The sequence below is a fragment of the Protopterus annectens genome, chromosome 15.part0 (genome assembly GCF_019279795.1).
Source record: "Protopterus annectens isolate FY-2018-M chromosome 15.part0, PAN1.0, whole genome shotgun sequence".
In the NCBI taxonomy this organism is placed as follows: Eukaryota; Metazoa; Chordata; order Ceratodontiformes; family Protopteridae; genus Protopterus; species Protopterus annectens.
The window spans coordinates 712,738,076-712,765,310 of NC_056749.1; positions in this window are offsets into that span (position 1 = coordinate 712,738,076).

Sequence of the window (27,235 nt, forward strand, 5' to 3'; positions counted from 1 at the left end):
ATCTCAGTTAAACTTTCCTTGTCTCTACTCAAATGGTATTGAAGGATTAAAGAAAAAACAGAATAGAGGCTACATGGATGCTTTAAACATTGTTGAATAGCTCCACCATGTTGTATTAGTTGATTAACATGCAATTCACCTGATTATGCTATAATTAGCATCTACTAAACACCCCTGCTACTTGCTCATTAGTGCGCTATGTGCACCTCCATGCACCCTCGCATAAATAAGGTTAGCATAGGCACAATTAAGGTTTGTTTTCTCCATTCTCGTGATATCGTGCAAACATGGACCAAGAAAAGTGAAGGAAAAGTTGCACACCCTGTAGTCAAACTCAGGACCATCTATATTCCAGACCTAACACATACATGTGCTGCCACAGTATTAGTTACATAACACCCCAGACAAACTGCCATTCATTCCTCTATTTCTCGTGGTTGCACTTAGCATGGTATTGAGCAAACAATGGCAAAGAAAAAAAAATAAGTAAACTGGACAGAGACCACACATTTTAACAACCAAATAATGAAGATGACACAGAACTTGAGAATTGTGCACTAGTTACATACACTTTCACCCTTCACAGCCCTACATGTTCACCTCTGCAAGTGTAACTTGACACAAACCCCCAATGCCAGCATTCACTGTTGCCATGGATTCAACACAAACACTATGGAGGTGCCTACATGAAATGAACATCCCTACATAGTTATTATTTTTTGAGATTCAACAATTCTAATGAGTTTTGATCTCATTTACATCTTCACCATACTGACAGCCCAGAATCTACACAGTTAGTACCCGTGTAGACAGGGGAAACTGCACAGGAGCCCAATGTTGTAAACACAAGGGAGGGTATTACTTTGCCTATATATCTGCACAGAGGAATACATGTTTTAATAAAATGGGACTGTAATCCATCAGCTACATAATGTATATGTTTACATTACAGTATAATAGTCTGTTTTATGACATTTAAACATTTTAGCAGCCTGCATTACTTACTAGTATATTCTTCATTTCGGGGTGGAGGAGCGAAGCTGCATTTATGTCATGGCACTTGCAATGGTATTTTTATATGTGTTACTCTGATTTTCTAACATCTACAATTTGTAATTAGTTAATAATACTTGTGGTGTTAAATTTTATTTTATTTATTTTATTTTACATTTGTTGACAGGGATAGTCCAACTGGCTACATGTCCATTTTCAGTGGAGGCCCGGGGAGAAAAGCTCCAAACTTACAAACAGATAAAGACAAGCAAGTTACAGTATATGCACAAGCATATTGTATTAACATACAAGTTAAAGTCTCACATTTCAAGCTTATGAAGAAGTTCAGAAATATATACAAATATGTTACAGTTTCTCTTATCAAACCTATAGGTGCAGCTTATATACAGAGTATCTGCAAAGGTGTTACAGTTTCTCTTTCCAAACCTTTTAGTGTAAGGTTAGTCACTATGAATAAAACATTGCAGGGATATGGAAGTAGATGAGGATTTAGTCAGGGTTAAAGCAAGGACATATCCAGTGAGTTTTAAAATACCGGGTTAGATTTTTTTAACTGATTTTGAGAGGGTTTCAGAGGAAGGTCAGATGGGAGCGAATTTGAGGTTTTGCCTACTGAATTTGAAAACAAAGATTCTCCAGATAGCTTGTTAGCTTTAACAGACTGAACCAAAAGTTTTGTAGTGGAACAAAGTGACCTAGCATTTTTGTAGGGATGGATAATGTTTTTAAGGGAGGATGATTTTCTGGATGGTTAATAACCTTGAATGTTACAGAAAGTTGATTATATTGAATTAGCCTGGGAAGTTCTAGCCATCCTAAGATGTTTAGGTTTTGACAATGGTGTGTCCTGTAGGGAGTTCCTGTGGCAAACCTGGCGATTTGATTGCAGGAGCTAGAGAGTTTGCTGAGATCAGTTTTGTTCAAGTTAGTGAGTATTGACGAGCCATAGAGTAGAGTTGAAAGCAAATGGGTACAGGCAATGGCAGTCCTAGCTAGAGGGGTGAGAAAAGGTTTGTTTTGTATAGGAAGTCAAGTTTTTTATTAACGGTTTTAATAGCTTGGTTTACGTGCATATCATATTTGTGGTTGTTGTCTATTATAACACCCAGGAGTTTGTTATACATATCTGGTGAGATTATGGTCCCATCGTTAGATGTTATAGTAAGCAAAGGTTGGGAGGATTTGTGAGTAGGGGAGAAGAGCAATAGCTTTGTTTTATTAGGGTTTAATATCATCTGTTGATTAGAGATCCAGTTTTCTACTGTATTAAAGGTTTTCTGGGTTAAACTTAGGAGATCTGTAGGGGCAGAGGCTGAGCATATCAGGGTGGAGTCATCGGCATATTGTATACAGGTTGCATCTGGGATTACAGTGTGGAGGTCATTGATAAAGAGGGAGAAAAGAAGGGGACCTAATATGGAGCCTTGAGGGGCACCAAGGATAATGGGAAGAAGGGTGGAGAGTTTGTCCTGCCAAAGGACAGCCTGCTGTCATCCACTAAGATAAGATTGAAATCATTGTATGGCATGGTTGTTTAGGGATATTTTATTTAGGGTAAGTAAGAGTAGCTGGTGGTTAACCATGTCAAAGACCCTAGAAAGATTGAGAAACAGGGCAGAAGATAGTTTGTTCTTACAGCTGGAATGTATGACATTAGAAAAGGAGAGGAGGGCTGAGGTGGTTCTGTGCTGTGGTCTAAATCCATGCTGGGAGTTGGCCAGAAGATTATGTTGAATAAGGTAGGGTAAGAGTTGTTTATGGATACACTTTTCCATAATTTTAGCCAGAGGGGAAAGGATAGCTATTGGTCTACAGTTTGACAGCTCAGTGGAGCTGCCTCCTTTGTGGAGTGGTATGACATTTGATATTTTCCAGATAGAGGGGATAGAGGCTTCAGTTATGGTTCTGTTTATCAAAATAGAGACAGGGTATGCTATAACATCAGCAGTTTTTTTCAGGTAGTCTGCAGGGAGGAGGTCAGCTGAAAGAGTGGTTGGTTTGAGTTTTTTAATTAGGGCTCTAATGAGTGAAGTCAGAACTTTTTGGAAGCTAAAGGAGAAAATGTCACTGGGTTTAGGGGTTTCAGCATTAGGACAAGTAGGTTTAAGATTGCTAGCAAGGGCCTGGATAGTTTCTGTAAAGAAATTGTTGAAGGTTTTGGCAATGGCTCTGGAAGTTTTTGGGTTGGGGCTGAAGGGGTTGGAGTTGTGGATTGCCCTGTGTGGAGAAATTTGCAAATACCTGCTCAGAACTTCTGTGGCTTGTTGTGGTGTTTCTGCTGTACAGGGCAGAAATAGTTTTTTTTTGTCTAGTAATATGGATTTTTTGTATCATTCCTATGTTGTCTAAATTGGAGTTGATCTTGTGGGGCTTTAGAGGAGTGTCAGGTGTTCCAGGCATTATTTCTTTGGAGGATCTTTAGTTTGGTTTCTTTATTGAGCCAGGGGGCAACTTTTGTTTTAATTCTAATAGAGCGTGCAGGTGCATGATTGTCAAGGATGGCCAGAAATGTGTTATTAAAGTGTGTTACTGCCTCATCTAGTGGTAGTTATTTTAGAATTGACCAATTGCATAATTTAAGTTATTCTAAGAATTTATTAAGGTTGAAGTTTTTGTTATTTCTTATTGTTTTATAGGTGGGTAGATGTGGACATTCAACTTTATGCCTAATAATACACATTAAGAAATGATCACTTAGGTCTTCAGGGAAAGTACCTGATTTGTACATGTGGTGGGGGCTATTAATTAGTGTCCAGTCTAGGATACTTTCTTTATTGTTAGTCTTGCTGATCCTAATAGGGGAGGTTATAGTTTGTGTAAAACCATGTAGGTTTACGTGGGTGGTCGGGGTCTCTGCAGTGCAGGTGTACCAATCTAAATTGAGGTCCCCTAGAACAATGGTCTCTTGAGGGCTGGCATTGGATAGCCAAAAGAAGATATCTTCTAGGGTCCCTGAGTTATTACCTGGGGGAATATAGATACATACTATGTTTTATTTATTTGTAATTTGGAAATCATAATTTCTGCTTTGTTAAATATAGGTGGTTGAATGTTTGTCTAGAGTAACATTTAGGGTGGTTTTATAGAGAACAGCAACCCCTCTCCCTATCCTGGTAGTATGATCTAGCCTGAGTATATTGTACCCTGGAGATAGAATTTCATTACCTGGTGTAGTTGGTTTAACCATGTTTCAGTCAGATAAAGTATGTCGGGGGAGTAGGTTGTTAGGAGGGCATGGAGGTTGTGGACTTTATTGTTGATGCTTCTAATGTTTAAGTGGCAGGTCAATAGTGAGTTTGAGGGTCTATTTAGGCTTTGTCTTATGTCTGGGCTATTATGATTAGAGTTAGTGTTGTCTGTGGATGGCAGGGTTGGAGTGGATATCCCCATCAATAGTAAGGGTGTGGGGCTAACTAGCTATGAGCTTTAGAAATGTATTTATCAGTTTTTGGTAGTATTTAGTTTTGCTGTTAACATATCTGGGTATAACAGGGTGGGTGTTAGCAGGGGTAAAGGAGTTGGCGTCGATGGACATGAATGAGTGGGCAGAATGGTTTAAGAGGATTGGGGTGGTAGCAAGGCATTTGTGATGGTTGAATCCTATATGAGAGTGGTTTTCATAGATGGTGAGAGAATAAAGGGTGATTAGTAAAGGTAGGGTGTAGAGTAGAGGTGGCATTTTAGAAGACTTAGTAAGTATTAGAGACATAATGGGGAATATACTCCTGGTAGGTTCATAGGTTCATAGGTGTGTACTGGGCTGATGGCCCTGGAGCCTATGCAAGCCTAGCCCATAGGATTACCCTGGCATCATGCCACCCGATCTTAGTTTCCAGTGCCTCTGTCGAGTAGAGCCACTGGAGTGATACCTGGGGTGAAGTTTCTTTTTCCCACCCACTTATCAAGATTTCTCTTGAAGATGGCCAGTGAGGCACTCCACTTGACATGTATGGGAAGACTATTCCATAGCATGGGAAGTCTCTGGGTTATGAACCTGTACCTCCATCTTGTTCTGTTGATTGTGGTAATGAGGTTGAGGTCTCTGGAGTGGGTAGTGTGGAGGGATTGGGATTTCTTTAGATGTAGCATTTCTAACAGAGCTGGGTCAGACATGGCTTTGTAAGTCAAGCAGAGATTGCCTCTAAGTAGGCGATATGAGACACAGAATAGGTGGAGTTTTTTGAGTCTGTCCATATAGGACAAGTGTTTAAGGCCTAGGATCCTCTTTGTCAGGTACTTTTGTGGCCTCTCCAGTTTTTGCAGGTGCCTAGTAAGGTACATGTCAAATGGGGCATTGTACTCAATGACTGGCCTAATCAGGGAAGAGTAGAGAGAGACAATGACCTCTTTCATCCTGGATGCAAAGCCCTTAGTAATGAGATATACCACATAGAAGGACGTTCTGACCACAGTGGCAATGAGAGGTTGCTGTTAACCTGTGTTCCCAGATCTCTTATAATGCCTTCTGTGTTCAGTGGACTACAACTGATGTGGTAATTCATGGGAACTGGGTTTTTCCCAAAGGGGACGATGACACATTTTTTGGCATTGAGCTTAAGGCCATGGTTCTGACACCAGTCATTGGTCTCAGTGAGGCCTTTCTGTAGGATGTCACCATCACTTGTGGAGTTAATTATGGCTCCCAACTTGCAATTGTCTGTGAACCTTGTCAGCCAGAGTCCATTCGTGTTGGCCTGGACTTCAGAGAAGTAGATACCAAACAGGAGATGACCCAAGACCAAACCCTGTGGGACTCCACTAGTAACTGATCAGCAGTCTGACTTGGAGTCAGCTACTTTCACACTGTGGGTTCTATCTGTGAGCCAGTGTGCAACCCACCTAGTGATATAGAGGTTGATGCCTAGCTTAGTGAATTTTTCTATGATTCTTGAGTGGGGAATGGTATCAAAGGCCTTGGCCAGATCAAGTTAGGTTGTATAAACCACCTTGCCTTCATCCACAGCTCTGGTGACTGACTCAAAGAAGTCAACCAGGCAGAACAAGCATGATATACCCTTCAAAAAACCAAACTGTGTGGGATCCAGAGTTTGGAGATTCCCTATATCCTTGTTTATTAGGTCCATGATGATGCGTTCCATAGCTTTGCATATTTGACTTGTCAGGGTAATGGGGTAATAGTTCCCAGGGTCTGTAGTCGCTCCTCCCTTGTGGAGAGGGGTGACTATAGCAGTGTGCCATTAGTTATGGGCAAAGCCTGAGGTGAGCCTGTGACTGAACAGGGCACACAGGTGAGGTGCCAGTTCATTCTGTAGTTCATGTAGAACACAGCCAGGGATATTGTCGGGTCCCATAAAAGCTGTATTCTTGGCCTTGGACAGTGCTGTTTTAACCTGTGCAGCAGTAATATTGGGTGCCTGGCAATCAACTGGTATTGTGATTAGTCCTTTGGGGGTGGGGGAGTAAAGTTGGCACTGAATCTGTCTGCCAGTATATTGGCAATATCTGTTGACTTGGTATAGGAAGTGCCATTCTGCAACAGCTCCGTGCAAATCTGGGTATTGCCGTGGAGATTCTTTACATAACTATAGAAGGTCTTGTGGTTGTCATTACTATCTGCTGCAATTCTGTTTTCATCGCTAGCTATAGAGGATTTGATGAGGGATTTCAACTTTTTGTTGAGGTTGATAAGGGAGTTTTTCCCAGTCTTGGGACTTCACCTTATTTTGCATCAGTTTCTTCCTTCTATTGTAGAGTTTGATTATGGCAGGGGACCACCAGATTGGCTTCCTTTTTCTGAAAGAGAGCGTCTTGGTTCTATTGGGTATGGCGAGATCCATGCATTTGTGTACGTGTCTGTACAGGGCATTAGTGTATGATTTGGTGGTCATGCAGCTGTTCCCCAATTGCATGGGTGCCGTGAAGTTAGCCACCTCTGTTTTTAGGAGCCCAAAGTTAGCTTTGAAGAAGTTTTTCATTGCGGGGGTGGGGGGGGGGGGGATTTCCAAGGTGGTTAGTTTGTGGTCAGATCTAACCAGGGAGGAGTTGACTATTGGTATAGAGCAATGGTTGCCCATGTTTGTAATGACCAGGTCAAGGATGTTGCTACCTCTAGTGGGGATAAGAATGAGCTTGTCCAGGACATTGGAATTAATGAATTCCAGGAAAAGTTGGGCAAGTGTATTGGTACATAAGTAGTTTTCCCAGTAAATGGAGGGGTAATTGATGTTGCCCAGTATGATAGTGTTAGGTTAGACCCTAATATTCTCCAGGGTGCTTAGGAATGTGGAGTGTGAGTCTTGGGTCATGGTTGGGGGCCTATAGCAGGCTACAAACTGAATTGCTGTCTTACCCAATGTTAGCTGCACCTGAAGTATCTCTGATGCGTTATGTTGAGCTACCAGTCTGGAGGTGTGCGCAACCTTTATGAATATGGAAACACCACCGCCTTTGGAGCTTCGGTCCAAGTTCTGGGGCTGAAAGGTGTGAAATGAGTTATAGCCTCGTAGTACAGGGGTGTTTTCTGCTGCCTTGAATCAGGTCTCTGTTACAGCACAAATGTCGATGTTCTCCATTTTAAGGTGTGCTTCGAGTGAGTGCATTTACAGATTAAGACTTCTAGCATTGAGCAGCATGACCCTCAGATTGCATTTGTTTGTAGCTGTTATGGTGGTGATTTGGTCTTTGGAACACCACCTATAAAAGGCATTCTAAGGATGGCAAGTGCCTTGGCCAGTATCTGGAAACCAGCGGTGACAGATGCAGGTCATCTCTGGCAAAGCATCGAGGTCTGTCAGTCATGTCATCCCAGGCAGACAGATACTGGATCCCCTTGGAATGACACCAGATACTTAGCCAATTGTTGAAATCAATCATTTTCTGCTTGTACTGTGGTATCATTCTGGGTGATGGTAGGAGGCTGCTCAGGGCTAGGGTCATACCCGCCTGGACTACATAATCTGAGAGCTCCTCAATGGCTCTTTTCATGTAGTCTAAGGAGGTGCATCTCAGGTTATTCACACCTACATGTACAATGACAGAGTCATATTTGTACCTGGTTGTAGGCAACCTAGGTGTAATAGTAGGTGGGGAGATAGTAGAACGGGTGGGTTATAAATGACTTCCTGTTAATGGTTGGTAGTTCTGTACAAATTTAAAAGCTCTTGTTTCCATGTAGACTCCTTTCCGTGGCTGTATTTGGAAAGTTTTGGAATACATGGCCAACATGAACACAGAGTCTACACGGTTGCTTTAGAGGGTATTGACTCACTCCACTATGTTGGTTTAATTCATTAGCATAAAATTCAGCTATTTAAGCTGTAATTTGCATGTCACAAAAGTTTCTGTGTTTGCATGTGAGTGTGTGTGAGTGCGTGCTGCTGAGTGGAGTTTATTGAATCTAAAACTTTTCACATCCATGTGAGCATCACGCTGCAATGCACACACAAACAAAATTATCATGTAGACTTTATTGAATCACTGTAGTAGACAGATATATATACATATGCATACATACTCAATGTAGATTATCAACCACCATATTTTGCTTTTTATTTATTTATTTTTTTGTTTTTGTTTTAACCAGTGTACTTGGAAAAATTTCATGCAGATATTAGGACAACAGGCAAAACAAAAAACACAGTGACCAAACAAAGATTTGAAACCCAGACTATGGAATTGGATCTCAGAGATACCTTCTACTAAAGTATCGTAATAAAGTGTGTTTTATACTTCTAATAAAAATTAACATGACTTCATTTTGATGTCCATAGTCATGCATCAACAATGTCAGTTTTGTGCCCAGTGTTAAAGCTCTGATCTGTTATCTGGATTCATTTTGTCATGCAGAGTTTGTTTCCCACAGTTTCCATTTGCATACTGTGCGATTCTGTGGCAGTGACATAACCTCACAATGCTGTATGGTCTCTACTGAAAATATAATTACTTGTGTGAATAGGTTTAGTTAATTAAAATAAATGAAATAAAATAAAAGAAGAAATGAAACATAAGAAGCCCTGCACTGGCTCATGCACAAGAAGACACTAGGTGTACACTACCTAGGAAAGATATTAAATCCACTATGCAATATAATTTGAAAGGACACATGGACCTTAGCTTAACTTCATTGTCTAATATGAATAGAATCATCAATGGAGATGCAAGGGAGTGCAACTGAAGTACTTCACTTTTATAATTCTGAGGGATGTAACCATTAAATTCTTCCCAGAATATACATTTAGAAAGTTAATGGCTAGAATTGAGAAGGTGGCTCAGAAGCATAGCTGGTGCAAAATGAAGAGGGTAACTGCCCAGGATGGCAAGTGTTAGAAGGCACATATGGCTGATCTTGATCACTCTTTAATGTATACTGGCTTTTAAAAAGACAGTATTACATTTACAATCAAACCTGTGTGCTTTAGCTCTCCCTGTCTGCTCTAAACTGTACCGACTGCTTGCTACATTGCAGCAAGAAATTTGCTACAGTTTAAAACATTTATTTATTTTTTTAACTAAAATCCGAGTGCTGTAGCACTCTGTACAGAGTTTAAACTAAAACCTGAGTGCTTTAGAGCTTTGTGCAGAGTATAAACTGTTGCAGCTGCTTGCTACATTGTAGCAGGGAGTTTGCTACAGTTTAAAGTAAAAAACTAAAAGATGAAGGCTGTAGTGCTCTGTGTGGGGTATAAACTGTAGGAACTACTAGCTGCATTGTAGTAAGTAGTTTGCTAAATTTTAAAATAAAAAATGTTTTTTAATAAAATATGAAGAAAGAGGATGGTCATAGCAGGACGTACTTCTTGCCACCTTACTGCTGTGCTAGGAGAAGAAGCAGACATTGAAGAGCTGGAGGTGAGTGCTTTGAATGGTTACTGTACTGCATGTAGTTTTGTATGCAAAAGTTTTTTTTTTCTCTTTACTTGAAGAGTTGAGGGAGTGCTGTAAAAGTCTGTAGAACCAGCACAGAGTGCTAGTTAAGTCATATATGCCTCTGATGTTGCTGCAGGGTTCACATGAGAGGCACACCTCACACTAACCTTTTTGATGTCATAGAAGGCCCTTATGCAGTGTGGCATGGTGCTTTTGCTCCAGCACAAAAAGTACCACATATGGATAGCTCCATAGTCATCAGGTAGCTAATGAGGCAGTCTGGGGGAGAGGCATATGCTAATTACCTGTGTGTTTCTCGCACAGACCTGCCTACAGCAAGGCATCTATGGTCCAATCAAATCATAGAATCACTTGGCTATGTAGGCAGTGTACATTAGAGTGGCTGTTGATGTGAAGTTTCTGTGGTGACCATGGCCAAATGCCCATGTTCAGCTACTGCACAAGAGTTAAGTACTGGGGGCATGAAAGGTAAGGCAAGGTGGGATGTGTATGAGTGAGTATATGGGAGTGACTGGTGGTCTGAGTGTGTGTGTGTGTGTGTGTGTGTGTGCGCGTGTGTGTGCGTGTGCGTGTGTGTGTGTGTGTGTGTGTGCGTGTGTGTGTGTGTGTGTGTGTGTGTGTGTGTGTGTGTGTGTGTGTGTGTGTGTGCATATGTGTGTGTGTGCATATGTGTGTGTGTGTGTGTGTGTGTGTGTGTGTGTGTGTGTGTGTGTGTGTGTGTGTGTGTGTGTGTGTGTGTGTGTGTGTGTGTGTGTGTGTGAGAAGGTGAGGTGTGTGTGTGTATGTGTGTGTGTCTATCTAGGAGACAACATATGAAGGGGTAGTGAAAAGGTGAGGTATGTGTGTGTGTGTGTGTGTGTGTGTGTGTGTGTGTTTGTAAGATAAGGTGAGGTAGGTGTGTGTGTGTGTGTGTGTGTGTGTGTGTGTGTGTGTGTGTGTGTGTGTGTGTGTGTGTGTGTGTGTGTGTGTGTGAGTTGTGAGTATGTGTGAATGGATGAGTGAGGCAGTGCAATTGAGTGGATAGGGGGCTGTGTGCGTGTGTGCGTGTGTGTGTGTGTGTGTGTGTGTGTGTGTGTGTGTGTGTGTGTGTGTGTGTGTGTGCGTGTGTGCATATGTGTGTAGCAGTGTAGTTTGGGGTGGCTGTCATACTTTCACTCAGCCTTAGACAAATGAGCATAGTTGGACCACTAGGCACAAGGGATAACTGTAATATGTGGTTGGGGGATAACTAGCTACTAGGGACTACCCTATAGTAGTTGTGCCTTAAAGGCAATTTATCACTATGGGGCTTGAGTGTGAGAGGAACACTAGCCACCTGGGTTTAACCTATAGCACATTTGCCTTAATAGCAACTATTCACTACAGGGATTTGGGGCGGGGCGATTTCACCAATCATCAAATTCATGTGACTGTAGAGTTTATATATGTATATATATATATATATATATATATATATATATATATATATATATATATATATATATATATATATATATATATATATATATATATATATATATATATATATATATATATAGTTCCCGTTCACAAAGTTGAACATTCAGAAACTTAAAATTCATATGGCCGATGCCATATGCTCAAATTTCTGAAGCTCGACTTAGTGAAATGGAACCTCAGAAAAAATGAGCATAAAACAAAAAAGTGTTTCTGCAGGGGAGCAAGCCCCCCTGCACCCTCCACCCCCGCTACTTATTTATTCCAACTCCGAGATCACACTACAGTGCAGAAAGGCAAATCTCCTGTTCTGTGCTGTATGCCATTCCCCATTCATGCAGTCGAGCTTCCACTATTTCGAGCATATGGTCTTGACCATATGCATTTCAAGATTGTGGCCGTTCAACTTTGTGAACAGGAACCATATTATTTTCTAGGCAACCTGCTGTTGTATCTCTATAGACCTGTGTTTAAAAGGAGCTGTATTCAGCTACAACGTCATGGTTAAAAAAATGCAAACAAAAACAAAGTGAATAAATTAATCAATGGATATGGATACAAGTAAATACATAAAACATAAATAAAATCAATGCTTTGCGTAGTATGTCCTCTTTTATAAAGTATCTATTAGTTGTACCCCTGGAGTGTAACTGCAAGGAAAACGGAATGACTAGTGTCATTAGTATCATAAGTCATAAGATATTTACATTTAGGACTGCATCAGCCATATATTACCCACATATTCAAAATGGGTCTGTATTAAATTATCGAAAGTTCCTGTGGATGAACGGCATTTCTTCAAAAACACTGTTTATCAATTTCTGCTCTTGTGGGTGGCTGCACCCCCCCCCACACCCCCCACTAATTATATATAGCTACTCCGAGATCGCACTTCAGTGAGGAATGGGCAAATTTCCCCATCCTCCCTGTATCACAGTTTCACTATGAACAGTTCGGTGAATGGCATGTTCTATGTAAGAGCACCGAAAATGCCATTTGCTGAACAGTCTTTTCGATAATTTAATAGCGACTCATTCAAAACAGTTCCACCCCTGATTTTTTTTTCCATCCACATGCAGATTTTCAATGGCTGTTATTTTAAAAATTTATATTTGAAATCCTGATTACGTTTTGATACTTTTACTGTAACAGTGTGGATTTTGCTTATTTCAGATTGGCAGTCTTGTGCTCTCTGCTTATGTTGTTGATTAAGGATGGGTTTAACAATTGTTTGACTTGCTTATAATCTTTGCTGATGCTGATTATTGAGGGAAAGTAAATGTACAGTCTCAAGTTGTAGACTGTGTCATCTGTAATTACTGAAAACTGTACATAAGATTAATATGCACAATTTAGATTTAGAGGGTTTCAAAGGTTGTCATAGCTGGATTTAGAAGGTTTAAAGCTCTCATGGCAAGCATCTCTAATAGCCTCTGACAACCCAAGTCCAGCTCCTGGCCTTCATGTGTGGCTTAGTTTCTAAGTCTGACTAAACCATTTGTACTGACAGGAAAAGGGGCAAAAATGAGTGACTGGTGCCTTAAAATAATTGCTTCATACAGGTGAGGCTCGTCAGCCTGGGAAGGCAACACACCTATGAGAGGGTAACCTCTGATTTAAAATTTCCACTGCCTTGTGGCAATACCTAGTCATGGTGAAGGCTTTCAGAGTAATCAGTGAGGAAAAATTCAGAGATGGAGCCTCTAAGGCAGTGTGAGGTTGTACTCAACCTCACTCTGGCAGCTCCTGTGATGACACTAATGCCAAGTTGCACTGGCTTTGACTTTCACCTTGAAAAACATTAATGACATGGAGAGGGATAACCTACTGCAGGGCATCAGCTGTTTCTTCAAAATTCACTTGCCCAGGCCTATGCCCTGGACACAACACTCCAGATTTGCTTTGTGAATGCTGACACAATACAGGAAGCAGCAGTTAGTGGTAATAAGCCAATGTACTTAACTGGTATAGAGTGAGGAGCCAGGGGCTTCTTCCATTGGCAGCCCCAAGCCAAATAGGTGTTGCCTTGCCACAATCCATTTGCTCCACAGGGATTGTGGGGATTAGGGAGCCTCCAACACATGGATCATTAACGATACACTTGAAAAAACAAAACAAGGAACAAAACAACAATGACTCCAGGGCTTAAGGAAGATCTACAGACATCAGCAATACTCAGAGGACAGCAGTCATTAACAATGAGTTGAGCAGAATGGTAATGGACATTGTGGCTCTCCACGAAACAAGGCTGTCATCCATTAGATGTCTCAGGAAAAAGGACTTTACTTTTTTTTCTGGCATTGGAACTTTCCAGAAAAGACCAGGGAACATAGTGTTGGATTCCCAATCAGAAGCAACCTCATTGTCTCAGCTATGCCACCAAATATGGGAAATTAGAGACTGCTGAAAATAAAGCTACAAACACCAGGTCAACATCTTCAGGATCTAAACTCCTACTTTAACTTCTATGCAGGAAGTCAAACAAGTTATATGATGAACTTAGTGCTGCCATCTTTGTGGCCCATTCCCATGAACCATTATCCATTCTTGGCAATTTTAATGCTGGAGTTGGCAAAGACCATCACAGCTGGTCATCCTGCCTTAGACAGTTCAGAACAGGAAAGATGAATGGAAACGGACAGCATCTTCTTGGACTTTGTTCCCAATATGACCTTTGCATAACCAACACCTTTTTCAATGTCAGGCCCCAGCACAAAGTTTCATGGAGTCACCCAAGATTGGAACATTGGCACTAACTAAAACTTGTCCTCACCAAACACAGCAGTTTAGGTGGTGTCAGGGTAGCAAACAATTACCATAGAGCACACCATGATACTGACCACCTGCTCATGTATAGTAAGGTGAACATCCAGGCACAAAGGTTCTTTTACTGTAAAAAAAGGGAGGCCATGCATTGACATAGGCAAAACTCATGACCCTTCAAAAGTACTCAAGTTTGTTCAAGCACTTGAAAAGGCCTTGTCCTGTCTAGATGCCATCAGGAAATAGGAAAATCTATGGGGTGCTATCTATAACACCACAATTTCTGTCTTTACGAAGAACTCTGATTGGTTTGAAGTGCACATTGAAGTGCTGACACCCCTGATCTGGAAGAAGAGACAGGCACTGACTGCATAGAGGTCCTCATCCAATGAGGAAAACTTGCAGGCATTTGGGTGTGCTCAGAGTCAAGTGTAGCAGTTAGCTCAATGGTGAGCAAATGATCATTGGCTTCAACCTTGCATCAAGATTTAGCAGGCCATGGACATTGGTAACACTGAGGAATTTATGATGGGATCAAGAAAGCCATCAGTTCATCACAAAGGACGATTGCACCACTTAAGTTGTCCACAGATATGGTGTTAAAGGACAGAACCAAGCAGATGGAACACTGATTGGAACACTGCTCACAGCTGTATGCCACAAAGGCCTGAATGCCATCGAGCCTCTGCCAACTATGAATGAGCTCAGTGTTGAACCCACGTTGAAGGAACTCAATGATGAACTAAAAGCACTGTCTTCTCGAAAAGTCTCTAGGATAGATGGAATTCCCTCAGAAATCCTTAAATGTGCCAACAGTACCCTAATCTCAGAGCTGCATGCAATACTTCACCACTGATGGAAAAAAGGAGTGTACTGCAAGTTACGAGGGGTACTAACACAGTTACTATTAGAATAATATCGAGTGTACTGCAAGTTACGAGGGGTACTAACACAGTTACTGTTAGAATAATATCGAGTGTACTGCAAGTTATGAGGGGTACTAACACAGTTACTATTAGAATAATATCGAGTGTACTGCAAGTTACGAGGGGTACTAACACAGTTACTATTAGAATAATATTGAGTGTACTGCAAGTTATGAAGGGTACTAACACAGTTACTATTAGAATAATATCGAGTGTACTGCAAGTTACGAGGGGTACTAACACAGTTACTATTAGAATAATATCTGAAAGAATGGAAAAGCTGGAACCATGAACATACTTTTAATAAAACTTATTTAAAAAATAGGATAAAAACAAAATTCAAGTGTCAAAATAAACTTTTACTGTAAAGGCTTCATTACGTAGATGCTGACAACCAAAGCTGAATCCATTTCTACTGAAGATAAATTAGTCACATGATACTACTTGTCTTGATTATACAAGTGCCCTAAATAAGGCAATAAAGTTACCATGTCATTAAGGCTGGGAGAATACGAGCTCCGAACCTGAAAATCCATTTGAGTTCTTCATATTCAATGAGATCTTTCATGCTGCCCCCTCTCAAAGGTAACAGTAGTGTTTTCAAAATTGCAAACTTAAAGGTATGAGTGCTGTCAGCATCCTGTATGTGTTTACATAAAGTGTTGGCCAAGATGCTCCTATTTATATTTAACAGGTGTTGCCCTCTTTTCTCTTTTAGTTTCCTATAGGTCTTCTGTACACACTATGCATCACATTTGCAACATGTGGCATAATAAATGAGATTAGTGGAACTGCAATTACCACAGGCATATAGAATAAAATCCTTTCCACTCACAGGACGCTGAATGTGTTTGTCCAATAAACACAATTGTTGCATCTAAAAGTCCCTTTGTTGTTACTACTGAAGGATAGAAATGCGAGCAGCTGTTCCTTGTAACAAAGCTTATTCTTAAGATTGATACTTCTTTTGTAACAGAAGCTAAGTGTTTCATATAGGACGTGGCTAAGCTGTAGAATGGCTGTTAGAATGGGCCAATATTTGTGCACTTGTTGGGTCATTTCTCATGCATGAAGGATGGCCAAATACTGGCAGACCTTTTTTTTGGAGAGCTGGAGTCTGGAAAGAGGCTTAAAGAGTGACCCAAATTGTGCTACAAGAACTTATGCAAGCATGACTTCAGTGGTGTTTCCATCACCATGATCACCTGGTATTATCTTGCCTCAGACAAGCATGCCTGGAAACGGGAAGTGAAGGAAGCTCTCGTTATGTGTCTAAGGGAGTTCCTGTTTGCTGATGACTCAGGTAGAACTCCAGCCACTCATGACTCACTTAGCAAGGAGAGCAGAAGATAAGAGAGCCCTCAGGAAGAGCCATGCCCTTAATACCAGACTGACATCTGCCTAATGCTGCTCAGAGTGTGGAGAGGACTGGCACTCCCAAACTGGACTGAACAGCTATAGAAGACGTTGCTTGAATCAGTCCAGTAGAGATGTAAACCCATGAACCTTTGGGATTGAAAGATCCCTACTGACTGATTGAGATTTAGATGGCCTTACTTCTGCTTGTAATACCTGGTCTGGGATGAGAGTTCTTAAATGCACATGATCTGATTGGTGAGGTGAAGTTGAAGCTCCCCAGGGTTTTCTTTCTGCACAACTGACAACTCAGTGAGATTTATTTTAGGGGGGAATAACTATTTCCAAAACTGTCAGGAAGTGGTTTGAAGCCATCCGTATTAGAAATATTCATATTAAAACTACTTTACTGGTTAGCCTTTAAATTATATTCCTACTTTTATAAAGGAGACAAGAAGGATGTAGCAGTTGCCCCTTTATCAACCTAGTTGGGCAAGCTCCTTTTATTGTTTATGATATAGGTAGCCATGTGAACACTCAAGCACATTGTGATTCCATTTCCACTGCCCCCTGAAGTGCTTTATTAATAAAAATTGTACAATTCAGTTTCTTCTGGTCAGCCATATAGCATTGCTCATTAGACTACTGGCTACTTGTACACATTTCCTTTCTATTGTTATGATCATCTAAACTAGTTTCTGATAAAAGCAAGGATGTTGACCCCATTGCAGCTAGTCTGTGTTCAGTTTACATTTAGAATGAAGCATGTACTACAACCAGATTGGATTAGAAGGTCAGTTGCTATAATGGCTGCCTAATATCCATGCTTGCCTGAGTGGAAAGAAAGGCATATATTCTTTATTTAATATGTATTTCTTATATGTTTGTGTGTGTGTGTGTGTGTGTGTGTGTGTGTGTGTGTGTGTGTGTGTGTGTGTGTGTGTGTGTGTGTGTGTGTGTGTGTGTGAATAAGAAACTTTTAAAAGTTGTTATTATGTAAATTATATTTCTATTGGTTTAAATATCAGCCATTTTCTTCATGAAATTAGACTTAAATATGATCCATTTCAGTTGCAGTGAACACTGCACAGCAGGAAGGTATCCTGGCTTACATGCTTTAACTCGCTATATGGCATTATTGGGGTTTGAACACTGCCAGTTATAAGATAAAAGCAATTACTTTGTTTTCTATGATAGAGCTGCTGTTCCTGATTATACTTGCAATTTAATTTTCAAATGAAATTTTAGCATAACTGAAAAAGAAAAAACAAAAGGTATTTTCTATTTTTGAATTTCAAATTCTATTGTTCTTATATACCATCTACCAATGAACAAATGTGTGCTTTTTATGCATTTAATCAAGACTTTGTTTGGTAAACTGTATGAATCAATAATAACAACAGAAAAATTCTTTAAATGATGAAATATGTCTATAATGAGAACAGAGTTGTGTGTCATCACATCAGAGGGCTCATTTCTTTGTGGTTTTGTTTCTTTTTTTATTGAAAATACAGTCCTTAAAATCAATATGTCATTTCAGTTGAGACTTCTATTAAATTACCATAGAGCTTTCCCTGTCTTATGTACAAACTCTATCCTTTAACTCTGGAAAAGAGATTATGCAGACGTTTGTGTGCACATCTGGAGAAACCGAGAACAAGAAAAGGAGGTTATGAATGCTCTTATGAGCAGGTTTCTCCCAGTTCACCTCTTCCGTGACTTCAGCAAGGAATGTGGGCTGATGCTAATTTAAAAGGACAGTCACAGCTCATGAAAAAATCATTACTGATAATGAAATCAGAATGAAAATATGCCACTCCATATCACTGGAGACTCTTCAGCGGTTAAATATTTTATGTGATGGAACAAGTCGCCACCATTCAAATTCACAATAACTATTTCTTGCGTGCAAATATTTACTTAAATGTTACAGCATGGTTTCAAGAGAGTATAGTAAAACAAGAAGGACTGAAGCGATCTCTATAAATAATGGTAATTACATGTGACACTTCTCCGCAGGGTTCACAGTGTGCCATAGACTTCCCTATGCAGTCTAGCTGCTTCATTGCCTTGGAGATTTAATGGGAAATGTGCTATAGAAACTGGATGCACGCTAGATGACAAATGTCTGTTTTGGCTGCCGAGAACTGAACTCAATTGCAAATCTGCAGAAACATCAAAACACAATCAAGAAGTGACATCAAACCTAAGAGCTAGGGGAGATCTCCAGGCAAAAAAAGTCTGAAATGCGTGCAATAGAAAGAGCGTTACAAAACTTGCTGGCTGGTATACTGTGCCATATTTCATGAGATGTTATAGGTTAATAGGTTCCTAAGTAAGTACTAGCCTAGCTGCCCTTGCATTATAAATTAATGATAATAATTAAAGTTATGTACTGATAAGTTCTGCAATTCGCCTTTCATTCTCATTTCTAGTTTGGCAGTTTGTGTATCCTACATTGGAATTCACAATTAAACAGAAAATGTAAAGAAACAGTATGTCAACATTGCCAAGGAGAGGTTAATAATGAACACCAACCATGGAATATGCTGGAAGGTTACAAATAATACAGTGGTAGAATAACTCCCACATATGGTTCTTTTTTAAATGTTAACAGAGCCTTCAAGAACAAGTGATTTTTTCAGCATATATTAAAGGCGTTAAAATGCCACAGAGACGCTGCATTAATTTACTAATTTAGAACTTGTGAATCAGAAGAATTCATGACACCAGGCCTGTTAGTAATGACTGGGCTGCTTTGTTCAATGCAAGAGACCTGATCAGATTGAAAGTGTGTAGTTCAAAATTGTAAGGATAAAATATCAGTCAGAGGCAACCAGCACAAATGTAGAAACTCATAAAAGTGTCTATCACATTGTTCATCTACTATATTATTATTATCTCCAGCTAAAGAAATATTGTCCTTGTAGTCATGGACATTTCTAAATAGAAACCACATTACATGTATACATTAACATCCTCTCACCCTCTGCAAACATAGTATATAAACATTCTGTGTAAATGGTTGCATCTCAGTCCGATGTCCCATGTATATACTTATATCAGTAGGTCTGTCTGTCTATCTATCTAGATATCTATGTATCATCTATCTCTGTGTGTGTGTGTGTGTGTGTGTCTGTGTGTGTGTATGTGTGTGTGTGTGTGTGTGTGTGTGTGTGTGTGTGTGTGTGTGTGTGTGCGTGCGAGCATGTGTGTATGCATGTGTGTGTGCATGCGTTTTTTGTGTGTGTGTGTGTGTGTGTGTGTGTGTGTGTGTGTGTGTGTGTGTGTGTGTGTGTGTGTGTGTGTGTGTAGGAAACTTTGTCAAAGGAGTCCAGACTGATTCCTTAAAATCACAGCCTCCTCACTAAATAACCATAGACACTGAGAGTTCTATTATTATGCAAGTGCAGAATAAATGGACACAGTGAAAGTTCGCATAATTGTGTGCCCACGCACATCATTCAAAACACAACAGAAAAACACTAAAATTGGTGTTTTCACAGATGGGCAATTCACCCATATCTCCTATGTGAGGGGCTGCGCCACACAATCCCTGGTGTTTGAATACATTAGCAATGCATTTGCACAAACACAAAGAATCCAAAATAGATGAAAGTAAATGATGCTGCTTATCTCCTGTGATATATGGTTAGTTACAAAACATAAAGGTACTTCCCAGCATTTGACACACTCACTCACAAGCATTCCTCAATGAAGAACACCTTTAGTGAGGGATACTCAATCAATAAGGATTCACAGATTGCCTCCATGACAATGCATCCTTTTCCTATTTAGTTTTTTGGTTGATTTGATGTGCTAAGGTTTGATGTTGTGTGCTTTAAACCTTTGTGCATTTGATGCGTAGCCTTAAACCCATACATAAATATGTATATACAAAAAATGTAATTGGTACACTTCATAAATATGTTTGCTCTTCTAAACTTTTGCAATTTCAGCAAAAGTTCATTTACACCATATGCATCTGAACAAATATTTAGCTATATCCTTAGTGTGTCATCAGTCCTACAAAACAACTGATAAACCTGCCATAATTACATTGCTCATAAAAACTAAAGGAAAATTTCACACAGTGTCCATACCCCCCCCCCCCCCCCCGTCCACCAACACACACACATGCACACAGGCACAAAACACACTAGGATACTGAAAGCAACCCCATGTAAACCCAGATTAAAACTAAGTAAAAAAATAATAAATAATAAATAAATGTAATATAATGCCTGAAGTGCAGAATTACACCCCAATAACTGGAAAAAGGTAAACTTTTCAAATGCTTCACAGACACAAGACAGTCTTAGCAGCACTTAGAGGGGCTCAACAAACCTTGTCGCGGACTCCCAAAGTGCTGTTAATACCAGGTCTCACACTAGTGGCCAGCATGCAAAGAACAGTGTCAGAAGATAAAATAATGCTTAAAATCTATTAGAACTTCTCTCTGCCATACTTACAGAAAGCAGAATGAACTATCTTATCAGCTTTTAAAGTGTTTTACATTTTGTCAAAAAAGCACTTTGTTTCCTCCTGGTGTACCTTTTGACAGCCCTAACTATACAGAATATCATATATTTTTCCCTGTTGCGTTTATTTTTTTTTTCTGTTTTGTCAGTGAGGATTTCAGTCAATCAATAATAACAGATGTTAGAGATGCATACTTTTCATTGTTCAGAAAATGTATGATTTATGCAAACACTTTGCTCTATTAACTTTGTAAGTGAATTAGAACCATATTTAAAAACTGACTCTGATTTTTGTTCATTGTCCCCATTATTTTTGGATTTATGCAGAATTTTTAAGCAAGTTGAGAGGTATTTTGTTGCCCATTTCACAGTGCTTTCTCATACTCCAAGATATTTTTTTTCCTGTAACTGGTAAAGTATGTAGTAGATTATGTAGTAGATTAATTTTTATGCACTAATATTAATTGTGAATAATTATCAAGGTTAGTTCTTGAGTTGAAATACCATTCATTTTAATTAAAAAAAAAATCACACAATTCCAGTATAAAATATATGCAGACAGACCTTTACAAAACAAGACTGTCTACCTGCACCCATTTCATAAAACAGAAAAATATTATTAAAATTAAATTAATCTTATAAGAAAATAATATATAATAAAGCACTGACTACAACTAGTCTATTGGAAAAGGCATTTCTGGCAAAATCAACTCTATTCTAAATACTTAATCTAACAGAGTAAACTAGCTAAAAGATAAAACTAACAAATACAGTCATAAATTCACTACATTAGTAAACTACATGAATAAAAAACTGACAATATAAAGATATTAAAATGTACCAGACAACTAGAGAAGAAATGCACCATTTTAAAAACAATAAAGGAGTCAGAAATTTTGTAACTTCAAAAAGCAATGAGATTTACACACATTCCCCGGGATTCATGAAGCTCGGTGAAGGACAAGTGACAAGTGGAGTACCTCAGGGTTCAGTTCTGGGACCTCTCTTGCTTGGCATCTACTTCTCTGAAGTACAGGCCAACACTAAGGGACTCTAGCTAACAAAGTTCGCAGATGACTGCAAAATGGGAGCCATTATTGAATCCCCAAATGATGTGGATACTCTACAAAAGGGCCTTACAAAAACAGATGCTTGACGCCAGAGCCATAGGCTCAAGCTCAATGCCAAGAAATGTGTAGTTATCCCCTTTGGGAAAAAACATGTACCCGTGAATTACCACATAGGTGGTAGTACACTAAACACTAAAAGTGTGATAAGAGACTTAGGGACACAGGTGGACAGTGGTCTCACCTCCAATAACCACATTGCCACAAAAGTCAGGAAATCCTTCTATGTGGCATACTTCATCACTAAGGGCTTTTCATCCAGAAAAAAGGAGGTCATTGTCCCACTGTACTCATCCCTCATTAGACACATTATAGAATACAATGCCTCATTTGGTATGTACCTCTCAAGACATCTGCAACAACTGGAAAGGCCGCAGGTATACCTCACTAAAAGAATCACAGGCCTAAAACAGATGCCCTATGCTGACCACCTTAAAAAACTCCAGCTATACTCTGTCGCATATTGTCTACTCCGAGGTGATCTCTGCTTAACATGCAAGGCCATGTCAAACCCAGAGCTGTTGGACATACTACAGTTAAAGAAATCCCAATTCCTCAGAACCACGCGCTCCAGGGATCTAAACCTTGTCATCACAATAAACAAAACATGCTGGAGGGATAGGTTCCTGACCCAGAGACTCCCCAGACTCTGGAATAAACTGCCCATGCATGTCAAGCAGAGCACCTCTTTGGCCTCTTCAAAAGGAACCTTGATGATTGGATGGGATGAAGGTAATTCACCCCAGGGATCATGTCCTTCACCCTGCTAGACAGGGGTTCAGGGAAGTAAATAGTGTGGGAAGAAATAGCCAGGGAATTGTTATGGCTAGGTTTCTATAGGCCCTAAGGCCAATAGCCTAGTACCAACTTATGAACCTATGAATCTATGAACCTTGCGCCGAGCATCCTCCTTACAGATGGTGCAGCAGCCTCGACATGCACAGGAAACGTGTGCAAGTGCAGGGGGCGTGTTTAAGTGCTCTACGGAGGTGTAAACATGCCCCCACAGTTGCACAACCTACTATGCTTACTATTAGAGCCTGCCTCTAATAGTAAGCAATTAAGTCAGTGTCCGTGGATACTGAAATGCATGCTAAGCATACAAGAGTGTCCATAAGCACTGAAATAAAATCAAAGTAATAAACACACAAGCACATAGTGGAATGTTAAGCCCCATCCCTAGAACTATTGCAATAAGATTCCCCCGTGTCCCTATTTTACATTTGTATTGCTTCATTATTGAAAGTGTAAGCGAAGCGCAGCATGTTTGCGCATCACCACCCCATGCTTAGCGTAGCTTACTCATGAAAATCATCCAAATAGAAAAGAACATGCAGCATCAGTATTGACATCAATAGTATAGTAGTTAGAGCATCCGCCTGACGATCAGGCATTCATGGTTCAAGTCCCAATATAGCACATATCTTTTTCCATGTGGAATGTGTATATGAACATATTTATATATCATTTTGCTATATAACCTACATAATAACATGTAAATGTGAACTGGAGTAACGCATGAAATATTTAACTAATGTCATTCAAAGTGGTAGTGTCATAATGAATAAGCCACTAGTAAGCAGGTGTACACACAAATAAGCAGTAATAAACATATAAGTACCAGTAAGTAAGTCTGAGTGTGTTTGCATAGGTGTATGAAGTGCCCAGCATAGGAAATGCATCTAATTATGTAGATGTATGTGTATGTGTCTGTACAGATATATAATACATATATATATATATATATATATATATATATATATATATATATATATATGGATCACCTTCGATTTACCGAAATGCCAAACCGCCGAAACACAAATCACCAACACCAAAACAAGACAACAAAAAATACTGACAACGCAAAACACCGAACACCATTACACCAACACACTACACGTAAACAACACAGTACACTACATAACATATCCACTAGCCCTAACCCAAACCCTAACCCTAAGGTCCGACACTACCGCACACTTACCCTACCTGCACCCTAACCCTAACTCACTTACCCACCCCTAACCCCAAGGTCCGACACTACCGCACACTTACCCTACCTGCACCCTAACCCTAACTCACTTACCCACCCCTAACCCCAAGGTCCGACACTACCGCACACTTACCCTACCTGCACCTTAACCCTAACTCACTTACCCACCCCTAACCCCAAGGTCCGACACTACCGCACACTCACCCTACCTGCACCCTAACCCTAACTCACTTAACCCACCCCTAAACCCACAGTCCCTCACTATCGCACACACACCCTACCTGCACCCTAACCCTAACTCACTTAACCCACCCCTAAACCCACAGTCCCTCACTATCGCACACTTACCTGTCCGCTCCCTAACACTAAATCCCTCACTCTATCGCACACTTACCGAGTCCGTCGGGTTCTCACCTTGTCGGTCATCTGCGTTGTTGGTGTTTTCGACCTGTCGGATTCCGTGTCGGTGAAATGCGATTTCGGGCATCTAAAGGTGATCCATATATATATATATATATATATATATATATATATATATATATATATATATATATATATATATATATATATATATATATAGAATGAACATTGTGACAATAAAACATACAAAAAGAATGAGCTCAACAGCAACTCCAGTATTATTTAGTGCTGTCAGTGTATGTCATACCCAGCTGGGCAGGGGTGAGCAAAGCACTGCTACTCACACCACAGGCAGGATACTACCAGTGGCAGTAACATTGTCAATCTGCTAAGTCTACTTTACAAACAATCACAGTTTATTCCCTGGTGGGACTACCCAAAAATTGTTAGGATGGTTAGACCTCCGACCATTACACAAGCAAGGGCAGGTATGTTCAAGGACTAAATGGTGGGGGAGCCTGATGATACATGGGTTGGGACAACATACGTGTAGGGTCCCTAATGCTGGGGAGAGGGCAATGTGTGGAGGTGTGTCATGGCTGTGATAGCAACCGGAGAATGGATGGTTTGCGTGTATGTCGAACTCGGGTGGGGCGGAGGAACCATGAGTATGAAATTATGGATCCAGACGTATCAGGGTTAGATGGCCTGGTTCTAATTGGACCATCTCGTGGAGGTCAGTGAGTTCATTATATGTATATATGCATACACACATGCATAGATCTATATGTAGAAGTACATTCCCTGTAATACATTCATTCCTTTTGCAGACATAAATAACATGAAAGTGCCCCTACAAACCTCGACAGTAGATAGAATAATAGGTTGTGCATAAGAGGGAAGGGACGAATCTGCAAAAATGCAGAAGTGTGTACATCATCTGAAGTCAGTGCTGTTCTCAAAAAATCAAATGTGAGGACTTTCTCACACATGGAATCATTCCTGTGATCTGCCTGCTACGGCAACGCCAATCACTAAACTGGTCCTATTTGTAATATAATTTTGCTGAACTCGTACATTACTAGCTCTCATGTGTAACGTGTGCGTTACCACATAGTCATAGTTATTAATTTATTGTAGTGTCTTGTTAACGGGAGTAACGATGTAATGAAATATAGAGTCTAATCCTGAAATAAAGACATGTGTGTCCCAGGTGGGACAACCCAAAAATTGTGAGTAGTGTCTTATTGGGCACTCATTTCACCAATGTGTGTGGACTAAACTTTTGGGATGTCTGAGGATACGTGGAGTGAGTCAACTCATGGGATGGGTCTACAGGAGTAAGGAGTGGCCAATGTGTAGTGGTGTGGATACACCGTGTATCCAACTGGAGAATGGATGACCGCTGTGTCAGTGAAGTGTTGGGGTGGGTATTTGGGGAACTAGGATCCATGGGTATATGGGTATATATGCAAATGAAGCAGCACAGCAATAGTGTAGTGGTTAGAGCATCCACCTAATGAACAGACATTCCCGTTCCGAATCCCACTGCAGCACATACCATTTTCCATTGGTAATCTGTATATGAACATATTTTGACATCTGTCTGCTGTATAACCTGCATAATAACAATTAAAAATGAAAAAAAAAAACAGAGAAATACAAACAGATAAACCACCACTCAACACTTAAAATAAGAAAAAAGTAATAAAACAGCCACCGAGGATTAAACGTAGGTCTTCACCATTTTAATAAAACACAGAATCAAATAACTAAGCACTTTCACCAGGCATAAACCGCTGGCCAGCGGTTTATGCCTGATGAAAGTGCTGTGTTTTATTAAAATAGTGAAGACCTACATTTAGTCCTTGGTGGCTGTTTTATTATTTTTTTCTTATTTTAGCAATTAAAAGTGAACTGGAGTGAAGTGTCAGTGTCATAATGAATAAGGCACTAGTAAGCAGGTTTAAGCATAAATAAGCAGTAGTAAGCATATATAAGCACTAGTAAGCGTGTTTAAGTGCTTTTGCGTGGGGGTATGCATTGTCATACAGACATATATATATATATATATATATATATATATATATATATATATATATATATATATATATATGTGTGTGTGTGTGTGTGTGTGTGTGTGTGTGTGTGTGTGTGTGTGAGTGTGTGTGTGTGTGTGTGTGTGTGTGTGCGCGTAGATATACACAGATATACAGCTATGATAGGAAATAGCACACAAGAATGACATATGTTCACAGGCTATGCCACTGGAAGTGAGGGGTCCAAGCAAGAAACATGTAACACGTAGCATGACCCCCCCCCCCCCAGCCGGACAGAGGAGACATAAACATAAACACAAACCCACAAACAATGTAAATAGTCCACTGCTCCGCAGACCACAGGCAGGATACAACTGGAGGGGGGGGGTACAGAGTGCACCTGTGAAATCTAATCTTGAAATAGACAGGAGTGTCCCTTGCAGGACGCCCCATAAATTGACATATAACCAAAGGAAGACGATCCGACGACCATTTTGGCTGGGGTGTGTACATACCCAGAATACAAGGGTGGGAAAGCCTAAAGCCTGATGACCCATGGGTCGAGACAAAGTATAACATGGATCCCGTGAAGTGGAGAGTGGGCAGCATGTAGTGGTGTGCTCAGACCCGACCTGCACCCAGAGAAAGGATGGGTGCAGTAGAGGAGGTGTGGGTGGGGGAACTATGGGTAGCTAGTTGTGGGTTTAGGTGTGCAGGTGTTGGCTGATGTGGGTCTATCTGGACAGCCCCAGGGATGTGAGCAAAAGTGTTCATTGGGCAGAGGCATTGCCCAACGAGCAGCCACACCTGCTACTAGTCCCACTTCAGCAAAGTCCAATCTACATGGCAGAGAATGGAATAACCAGATGTAGAT